Here is an 11,658-nt window from a genome sequence, read left to right on the forward strand (position 1 = left end):
TTTCCATACTCGCGATGCCTCTCTCCCTCTCTCTCTCTCTCTCTCTCTCTCTCTCTCCTGGGGGGATGTGCGTCACCCTAGGGAATTTTGTTTCTTTTATGTCTTATAAACTTGTGCTTTCATTTCTTTATTTTGTTTTTTATTATATTATTGTTTTACATATGACGCCAGATGACCTCGGTGTTACGGCGCCTTTTCATTCAATCATTCTCGCCCTCCTTCCTTCCCTCCCTCCCTTCATCTTTCCCTCAGCTTGACAATGCACTCAACACTGCCCCTTGCCTGCCTTTTCTCTCTCTCTTTGGGGAGATGTGCATTACCCTTGGGAATTTTGTTTCTTTTATGAGTGACAAACTTGTGCTTTCATTTCTTTATTTTGTTTTTATTATATCTAATTATGTTTAAAAATATTATTGTTTTACATATGGCGCCAGATGACCTCGTTGTTGTGGCGCCATGATTTGTTTTCATTCAATCACTCTCTTACTCCTTCGTTCCCTCCCTTCCATCTCTCACTAAGCTGCACTCAACACTGCCCCTGGTCTGCCTCCCCCCCCCCCTCTCTCTCTCTCTCTCGTCTGTGGTATTTCAGGATACATTTTGGTTATTTTCTTTTAAGTTATAATGTACATATTGTAAATTTGACTTTATTTCCACACCACCCAGAAGGTAAAATTCTTGGCGCGTTTTTTTTTAAGAGGTGTCCCCAAACAGGCCTATTCCTCTATCCCTCACAGATGACCAGGTGGGACTGGGTGTGTGTAAGTGTTACCGCTCACGAGGGTTTAATGTATATATTTTTTCTTACAAGAAACTGGCATATTTTTGCTTATATTCCTGCACATTATCTTATAATCATAATTGTGACATTATTACCAACCCCAGAAATACGGTAACAGCCAATACAAGTGACTATTTTTTTTTTAAGCAACACTGTAAAATATTTATGCCACGTTTCTGTATTGCCATATAAATACTTTACGCATAATAAGTTTACTGTTCTTTCATATATTATAATACACACGTTACCATTATATTCTTATGTGTTTATCTTATTGTGATGCGTATTACATATATCAGAGCCGTTCACATAGCGGGTATGGAACACGTGCCAACACTGTACAAAGGTTCGTGCCCCACCTAAACCGCCACTTAAGATTGGTACCAGACCGCCACTCACAATAATGTCTGGGAATCCTACTCCAGTAAAGAGAAGATTTCTGTGATATTCAGCTGTTTTTATCATGACTGGCATGTAAGACTTTGTGTGATAGCTCTCTTAAAGATGAAGTATGCTATGTGTGTGTTTTAGTGAAGAGTTTTGTTGGTTTTAGAGGCTAGTAGTGACGGCGAACGTTGCGACAATCAAGTACCTGTAGGACAACACTGTAGCACCAACGTTACTTATGATAAAGTCGTAATGAAGTGATTTATGAACTGAATCAGTATAACTATTGCTAGGTCCTGAGTCCAGGGGCATATAGCCTTGAAATTGGTCAGTAATACATAGGAGAGATGTCACAAAGGCAGAAATATTTCAATGTTTTTTCCTTCTAGATAGGCATGATTGTAAACAGCTAGACCTCTGTGGAATATCTGGTTATCTGATTTCTTGGTTTTATGTACTGGTGATGTTTGAACATCTTTTCCGTAAAAGCCATTCTGATCTGGAGAATACGATTTTCACATCTCTAACAATGATTTATGCCAAAGTTAGGGTTGATTTTGCTTGACAAGTAACAGGATAAGCTGTACATGTTAGGCTATTTTAGTTTTTATCACCGTATACGTTCATACACACCTAATTATCTGAAATCCGGTCAAAAATTTGTGTTTAATTTGACTATTTAAAAAATTCACGATTTAAAGCAAAAACTTGCTCAAGTTAGCAGGTGTTTCAAATATACCTTGACAACTGGTCTTGAGAGACTTCTGTTTGGTGTAAATGTTTACAGTGTAAACACATTTATTTGTGCTTGAAATCAATGTTTTTTATATACAAAATGGACGTCTCCCAATGAGTGTTGACGATCTGAAGGTGAAATATCTGCTAACTTTAGCACATTTTAGCTCTGAAACCTGATTTTGTTTAAATTAATGGTCATATTTAGCACAAAAAGCACAAACTTTTTAGCAGATTTCAGAGAATTAGGTGTGCATGAACCTATATGGTGATAAAAATTATATTTTCCATTTAAAAGTGCCGATTCAGGAAGCGACAACCGATGTGGGAAATATTTTCCCCCAGAGCAGTTGCGCTCTCTAAATTTATCATAGTTATCCCTGGTTAAAGGCAGAGGACGTAGAGACTGTTGTTAATTATTCAAGCAGTATTAATAACCCAGAAACGACGTTCTCTTTAATAATTCTTGTTATTGATAAATTAAATGCTACTGCATTTAAACCCCGTGGACAACTATGTATTGTAAATACATGTAATTATGTGGTATTTTCCACTGACCTAAGCTGCGTCTGCGCGATAGGTGACGTGGCAAGCAGGGAAAGATTCCCCTGTTAAGGCAGATGTGGAATTAAGATATTTACATAGTTAAAGGGAATAATTGGTCTAACTTTAGTTTAAGTGGAATTAAGATTAATTTGTTAGATTTGCCCTGTACATATCATGATGTAATTTAACTGTATTTAGTACTGTAAATAATTAAAAGTTGGCAACCTACCATTCTATGAGGGAGGTAGAATTGCCGCTTTCACTCACTCTGCTCCTAGCTCTCGTGGAGTTAACACTCTGCTCCTAGCTCTCGTGGAGTTAGCACGTTGTATATACACACCATAAGGACGCTTGCTTGCCCAAGCAACTATACAAGGCTGCCTCATCGTCATCGGTTAACGATCACTCCCTCTTCATATAGCTAAGTAACCTTTACGAATTGGCCAATTCAAGGGGGCATTAGTGAAGAGATAGATTAGAAGAATAGTATTGTAGGTGAGTTAAATTTAATATACGTATCACCTAACTCTGAGACTTGTTTGATTTACTTAGACAACTTTAGGGAAGAGTAACGACCTACGAGTTGTGTAGCGAGAAAATTCTTGCATAGCGGTGTCCCGGCAGGGATACCGACTTGGATACATTTAACATTTCTCACATTTTTGGTGCCCAGAAAGAGGGCCCCGATTTGTTTACCAGAACTAATCAACATTTTTCACATTTTTGGTGCCCCGACCGAGTGAGGAAAACCGATGTGTGCTGAGGTGCTGAATGTGTTTAAAGTTGCTTTTGTGGGGCACAGTTTACTACCACGTTCGGTTGAAGTGGAAGACGTGGACGTACGTGTCTATAGAGCTCCGGGAGGAAAGGCAAGCTTTTTCTCTGAAGATGAAAGGCTGAATGCCGTACTAGACTGGGAGCATGACCGTACGATCCTTTTCCTCGGAGGAAATGATATCCATGAGGACGTGGAGGTCAATGAAGTTGTGGAGAATATTTTAGCAGTGGTAGGAGCCATAGAGGGTTCTTGTAAATCCTCAGTAGCCATAACCCTCCTCGAGCCAAGGAACCTGCCATATGGCTCTCCAGTGTGTTATGGAACATATAAATTAGCAGAGCTGTAAACCGTAAGTTGCAATGGGCCAGGAAGGGAAGGGATTTCATACATTATAATGCCAAGCCCTTCCAAGCAATGTTGAAATCTGATGGTATACATTGGAACCATCATGGTAGGGAAGCTTCAGGAACTGGGGTGTTGTATAATCTGTATGAACTCCGAACATACTGCCGCGGACTGTAAGACTAAATTAAATATTTGCTATCTATCTATCTATCTATCTATCTATTGCCAGACGCCTCAATCCCGTTTGGGGTGGCCACAAACAAATCGCCTCCAAGTCGCCCTGTCCCCCTCCATTTCACTGCACTGCTCCCAACTCACACCCCCCTCTCTCATATACCTCTCCACCCCATCCCTCCATCTCATCCTCGGCCTCCCCCTCCCTCTTGCCCCCTCCACCTCACTCACATACACTCTCTTCGTCAGTCTTTCACCCTCCATCCTCTCCACATGGCCAAACCATCTCAGTGTGTTCTTCATAACGCTTCCTATCACATCCACATCCACACCACAACGCTCCTTTATATCCTCATTCGTCAGCCTGTCTCTCCACGTGACTCCACAGGCTCCTCTTAAATAACTCATTTCCACTGCTCTCACTCTTGACTTGTGTCCTTCCAACAATGTCCAAGCTTCACTTCCGTACGTTAGAGTTGGTATCACAATACTGTCATGTAGTAACTTTTTCACTTCCATGCTCACTTCCCTGTTTCTTATCACTGCTTTCAAGGAACCAGCAACCTTTCTTCCCTGCTGTACCCTTTCAAAGACTTCACCCTCCAAACCTCCATCCTTACTCATCACACTACCCAAATATTTAAACGTCCTCACATTTTCCAATTCCTCACCATCCAACATCGCTGTACATTCACTAACTTCACCTCTCTCAAAGACCATCACTTTACTCTTCCCTACATTCACCTTTAGGTTCCGTTTCTTGCACACTCTCTCAAACTCATCCACCAAGCCTTGCAGCTCCCTTTCGTCTTCACTCAACAACACAGTATCATCTGCAAACAACATTACAGGGAGTTTCCAAACACTATCCTCTCTCACCAGGGCCACTCCAACATCCACTACCCTACCTTGTACCTCTTTTATTACCCCATCCATGTACAGATTGAACAACCATGGAGACATGACACATCCCTGTTTCAAACCAACTTTCAAAGAGAAAAATTCACTTAGTTCACCATCCACACGCACTGCAGCCTTCGCACCATCGTACATACTCTTCACAGCATTCAACAACTTCCCATCTACTCCATATATTCTTAACACTTTCCACAATCCTTGTCTATCCACCCTGTCATATGCTTTCTCCAAATCCATGAAAGCCGCATACAACTTCTTTCCCTTCTCTAGAAACTTTTCCAATAAAGATCTAAGAATGAATATCTGATCTACACAACCTCTTCCCTTCCTAAAGCCTCCCTGTTCTTCTCCAACTAATTTCTGTTCTTTCTCTAACTCTGTCTATAAGTATCCTACCATACACTTTTCCTATTATACTAAAAAGACAAATGCCCCTATGATTACCACACACTTCTTTTTCCCCTTTTCCTTTGTACAAGGGAATAATTATACCTGACTTCCAATCCTCCGGGACTCTACCTTCCTCCCAGGCCAATCTGCACATCTTCCACATCCATTCTACTACTATCTCTCCCCCATGCTTCAGCATTTCACCACACACTCCATCAATTCCTGGGGCTTTCCCCGATTTAACTTTCTTCATTGCTTCCACAACTCCTATCCTACTGATTTCTTCCTGTCTTCTCACCTCCCTCCTTCTCCCAGCCATTCCCCAGCCACTTATACTCGCATTGCTTCCATCCTCTACGTTCAACAATTCCTTAAAGTGTTCTCTCCATCTGCTCACTTTTTCTCCCTTCTCCACTAGTAATCTACCATTTTTATCTTTCACTCCCCTACTAACTTCACTTCCACCCTGTCTCCAGAACATTTTCTTACAGTCCCTCCACTTTACACTCAAATTCCTTCCAAATTCCTCATCCACTCTCTTCTTACTCTCTCTTACTAATCTTTTCACCTCTCTCTTCCTTTCCACATATAACTCTCTCTTCCGCCTCTCAACTTCTTCCACGCCCCTATTTCTCATCCAATCATTGTATGCTTTCTTCTTTTGTGCCACAGCCTGTTTCACCTCTTCAGTCCACCACGCTGTTCCTTGCACCCCCCTCCGTCTTCTCTTCCTTCCACACACCACATCACATGCTGCACATATTTCTTCTGTAAATATCTTACACATACCTTCCACGTCTCCCATCTGCTCTAATTCATATTTGCCCAATCGTTCCTCCACTTCTCTCTCATACTCTGCCTTTTTCTCATCCTCTTGTAACCTTTCCACTCTCCTTGCAACTACTCCTTCCTCTCGTCTTTCCCTTCTTCTATTCCTCCATCTTACTTGCATCCTAATTCTGGCCACCACCAAGTAGTGGTCAGAAAGTCCACTCCCCCAACCTCTATACACTCTTGCATCCATTACACATCTTCGCATCCTTTCATCCACACACACGTAATCAATTATTGCCTTCCTTTCATTCAGTTCACCACCCACCCTTCTCATCATTCGCCATGTATACCTGTGGATCATTTTATGCCTGAAGAGGGTATTGGCTATCACCAACCCCCTCCCAGCACAAATGTCCACTAACGCACTCCCATTCTCATCTATCTCAGCAGGCACACCCCACTTTAAATGCAAAAAAGGTCATCATCATAGTGCTTTATGCCCTAGGATGAAAACTGAGGTTCCTAAACCTGCAAGCGTCAATATGACAATTGCAAAAGGGAATGCTCCATTAGTTATGCCAGCTGCAGTACCAATAGCAGATGTGAAGGTATTGTTTGAGAATAGAAACCAATTAGTATGTACCCTGTTTGATACGGGTGCTCAGAAAACTTTCATTTCTGCAGACATTGTGGAGAAATTAAAGTTACCAGTTATCGGCAATATAAATCTAGCCATTAAAGGATTCTTGACAACTAGGAAGGCTCAGCCTTTTGATTTAGTTAGACCTGTAATACAATTAGGCAGATATAAATGCCGTATAACAGCAGCTGTGCTTGATACTATGGAGACAAGTATATACATAAAGGGATTGAAGGAAACCTCTGATCATTTGCAAAGCTCAGGGATAAAGTTGGCTAAACGGAATGTTGAATCAGATACTGTGGGTCCCATAAAAATGATCATTGGTTCTGATTATTGTGGAAGATTCCTACATAGGACTTTCAAAATGAATAAGGTACAGTTGTTCAAGAGTCCAGGAGGTAACCTTATTATGGGTCAGTTGCCTTTTCCAAAACAAGTTAAAGGAGATGCCAAACTAGTAGACTCAGTGTTTGTTACCCCCACACAGTCATTGATGGTAACTAGAATAGGCGCAGAATTAGAACCTACTCAGATAAATGACTTGTTGGATGAAAATATTGAACCTGTACACAAACTGTGGGACCTAGACAGTGTAGGAATACACTCTGAGGAACCAACCCCTGAAGATAAAATAACTTTGGATCTGTATAATCAGTCTGTGGAATTTAAGGATGGACAGTATTGGGTAGGATTACCATGGAAACTAAACCATTCAGAGTTACCAGCAAATTACCAAGCAGCTAAAGCTCAGTTAAATTCTCTTCTAAGAAAGTTGAGAGATAAACCAGAACATCTGATCCTATATGATAATATTATAAGGGATCAATTGAAGAATAAATTTATAGAAGAGGTAGAATACCCTGTTAACCACAAAGAAGGACACTACTTACCACATCATGCTGTAAGCAAGGATTCAGTAACTACTCCCATAAGGATAGTATTCAACTGTAGTAGTAAAGCGTCCAAGGGATCAGCTAGCTTGAACGATTGCCTATACTCTGGACCTACACTAACAGAGAAGTTAGGGAATGTGTTACTAAGATTTAGAGAGAAACCTTACGCTTACACAGCAGACATTAGTAAGGCTTTTCTCAGAATAGGACTGAGAGATGAGGATAGGAAATTTACAAAATTCCTCTGGCCTCATGATCCTCAAAATGAGGATAGTCCATTGAAAACTTACTGTTTCCGATCGGTGGTCTTTGGCTCTTGTGCTAGTCCTTTCCTACTTTGCAACACTCTAAAGCATCATTTTGAAAATGCCAAATGTCCAGAAATAGGGCAGGCTTTTTATATGGATAATTTGCAAGGTGTTGCCGATACAGAGTCGGAAGCTTTGAAGGCTTATGATGTAGCCAATTCCGAATGTGGGAAGGCAAATTTGCCGTTACAGAGCTGGAATACAAATTCACCGCTTTTGAGGAATAAAATACAAGAGGACTATCCAGATACTGACATTCCCAAAATTCAAAATGTGTTAGGTCTTAACTGGGATACAACAGCTGATGTAATAAGTTTGAAATCAATTAAGTTCTCTGATGTCACTCTCACCAAGAGAACCTTGTTAAGCCAGGTTTCAAAGCTATTTGACCCATTAGGATTGGTCAGTCCTATAGTTATTAGGGGCAAATGTTCAGTACAGAAGGCTTGGCGAGAAAAGTTAGACTGGGACACTGAATTAGGTGAGACATATGTGGAACAATGGGAACAGATTAGAAAGGAGTTTGAAACTACATCAAGCATATGTATTCCCAGGAAAATAAACAGTAATGAGAAGTCGCACTTACACATATTTTGTGATGCTTCTCAAAGGGCCTATGGAGCAGTAGCTTATTGCGCAACAGAAGAGGATAGTAAGATTATAATATCCAAAGCCAGAGTTGCGCCAATTAAAGAAAGAACCCTACTTCAAATGGAACTGGCTTCCATAGAAGTAGGAACTAAATTGGCCAGGTATATAACCACCACTCTTGATACTCAGTTTGAGGATATTTACATATGGACTGACAGTGAGATTTGTCTTTACTGGATAGGGAAGGAAGACAGTAAAATTCCTTTCGTCCGTAATAGAGTGAAGACTATTAAAGAGCTGTCTTCGAAATTTAATTTCATTGTGTCCTCCAAACAAAATCCAGCTGATCTGCTCTCAAGAGGTTCGACCGTAAGGAGATTGATCAAAGATAACTTGTGGTTTAAAGGTCCTAAATGATTACTCACTAAGGATTGGCCTGAACAGAAAGTACAGTATTGCCGAGGTTAGTGTAGTGAACTTGGATCCTGTAATACCTGAGCCAGAAGTAATTGACATCAGCCGATTCTCATCAATAAGACAACTTCTAAATACTACTAAATTGGTTGTTGAATTTTTGAATAAGACGGTGGGGTTTCAGAAATTAGATCCCCTAGAATACTGGCTGAAAAGAATACAAAGAAATTCTTACGGGGAAATATATAAACTTTTAGGCCAAGACACTGGAAAAAGGAATAAGCTGATGAAGAATTTAGGCTTGTTCTTAGACGGAAAAGGTCTGATAAGATGTCGAGGCCGATTGGTAAAGGCTGACTTGCCCATCCAAACCAAACATCCCATTTTATTACCTAAGAGTGGGTGCTTTGTACAACTTATTATAAAGGAAGCCCATGATTCCACTTTCCATGGAGGTGTACCGCAGACCTTAGCCCAAATTCGGGAAAGGTACTGGATTCCTAAGGGTAGACAGGTTATTAAAAAATATCTCAAAAACTGCATCATTTGTAGGAGGCATGAGCAGCGACCTTATATCTACCCAGGACCACCAGCCCTACCGAAGGATAGGGTGAACATAAGTCGGCCCTTCCATATAACAGGAGTGGACTACACAGGGGCTATAACTGTTATGGGTGAGGAAACTCCCCATAAAGTTTACATTTGTTTATTCACTTGTGCCTACACAAGGGCAGTCCATCTAGAACTAGCGGAAGACCTAAGCTCAGAGACATTCCTCAATGTCTTTCGCAGATTTGCCGCTAGAAGGTCTTGTCCTGGCAAGTGAATAAGCGACAACGGAACTAATTTCGTTGGAGCAGCACCTTTACTGTTGAACCTAATGAATGACCCAAAGGTTAAGTCGGTGCTGGGAATCCGAAATTGTATTTGGCAGTTCACAGCTCCAAGAGCTCCATGGCAAAATGGATTTACCGAAAGAATGATTGGTATTGTCAAGAACTGCCTGAGGAAAACATTACATAGAACTAAGATCACGAGAGAAGATTTAAGAACAGTAATAACTGAAATTGAAACCAGGGTTAATAATAGACCTCTGACTTATCAAGATGACACTAGCGACTCGCTAGAGGCCTTAACACCGGCTCACATGTTATATGGCAGGAAGCTCCATCCGATGCCTTGTGTGGATATCCAGGAAGAAGTTGATGATCCTAACATAGAAAATAATGATTTAGGACAACATCTTCGGGAGGGATATCAACATCTGAAAAGGGTGCTGGATACTTGGAACAGACATTGGAGCGAAGAGTATCTTTTGAGCCTACGTGAGGGGTTTTATGGAGCTCAAGCTGCCAGCAACAAATCAGTTATTAACATAGGAGATGTAGTCTTAGTGAAGACTGAACAGCCAAGATCCCAGTGGCCATTAGCTAAAGTGATCTCCACACACCCAGATTCTGAAGGGATGCTGAGACTCGTAAAAATAAAATGCAGGGGACATACCAGTATAAAAACTATTGATAAACTGGTACCCCTTGAGTTAGCAGCTACTCCGGATTCAGAGAATGGTGAAGATCAAACGGGTCAAGAGGCGCGACCTAGTAGGGCCACAGCACAGGGTTCTCGAGAATTATGGAGGGAACTCTTGGCTAAGGGTCATATTACATGATACAACGTATCATTTTCCGCCGGCCCCAAAACTGTGGGAAATATTTTCCCCCAGAGCAGTTGCGCTCTCTAAATTTATCATAGTTATCCCTGGTTAAAGGCAGAGGACGTAGAGACTTGTTAATTATTCAAGCGGTTTTAATAACCCAGAAACGACGTTCTCTTTAATAATTCTTGTTATTGATAAATTAAATGCTACTGCATTTAAACCCCGTGGACAACTATGTATTGTAAATACATGTAATTATGTGGTATTTTCCACTGACCTAAGCTGCGTCTGCGCGATAGGTGACGTGGCAAGCAGGGAAAGATTCCCCTGTTAAGGCAGATGTGGAATTAAGATATTTACATAGTTAAAGGGAATAATTGGTCTAACTTTAGTTTAAGTGGAACTAAGATTAATTTGTTAGATTTGCCCTGTACATATCATGATGTAATTTAACTGTATTTAGTACTGTAAATAATTAAAAGTTGGCAACCTACCATTCTATGAGGGAGGTAGAATTGCCGCGTTCACTCACTCTGCTCCTAGCTCTCGTGGAGTTAACACTCTGCTCCTAGCTCTCGTGGGGTTAGCACGTTGTATATACACACCATAAGGACGCTTGCTTGCCCAAGCAACTATACAAGGCTGCCTCATCGTCATCGGTTAACGATCACTCCCTCTTCATATAGCTAAGTAACCTTTACGAATTGGCCAATTCAAGGGGGGATTAGCGAAGAGATAGATTAGAAGAATAGTATTGTAGGTGAGTTAAATTTAATATACGTATCACCTAACTCTGAGACTTGTTTGATTTACTTAGACAACTTTAGGGAAGAGTAACGACCTAAGAGTTGTGTAGCAAGAAAATTCTTGCATAGCGGTGTCCCGGCAGGGATACCGACTTGGATACATTTAACATTTCTCACATTTTTGGTGCCCAGAAAGAGGCCCCCGATTTGTTTACCAGAACTAATCAACATTTTTCACAACCGATTCGGTATTTCCTCGCACCGCTTCGTAGCAGTAGCAGTTCAAAGTTGCCAGTTGTGATGGCATGCTCCCGACGCTCTGCTCGTGAAACAATAATAAATCTCTTTTCTGGTGTGATTCTACTTGTGATCTTGCACAGTGGAACAAAGTACCAATGGTGGTTATTTGCTGACCTGGCCATGACAAAGCAAAGCCTGGCTAATCAGCAGAACCACAATCATAATCACACAATTTAGCTGGGGATCACAGTGGAGTTGTCTCTGAGCTTGGCGGCCTATGACGTCATGGTCACCCAAGGCTTGCACTGCCATCATCCACTTTTTGTGCAACATTGAAG

Source organism: Coenobita brevimanus, chromosome 43, assembly GCF_032717465.1.
Source record: "Coenobita brevimanus isolate Jiangsu-jjx chromosome 43, ASM3271746v2, whole genome shotgun sequence".
Classification (NCBI taxonomy): domain Eukaryota; kingdom Metazoa; phylum Arthropoda; class Malacostraca; order Decapoda; family Coenobitidae; genus Coenobita; species Coenobita brevimanus.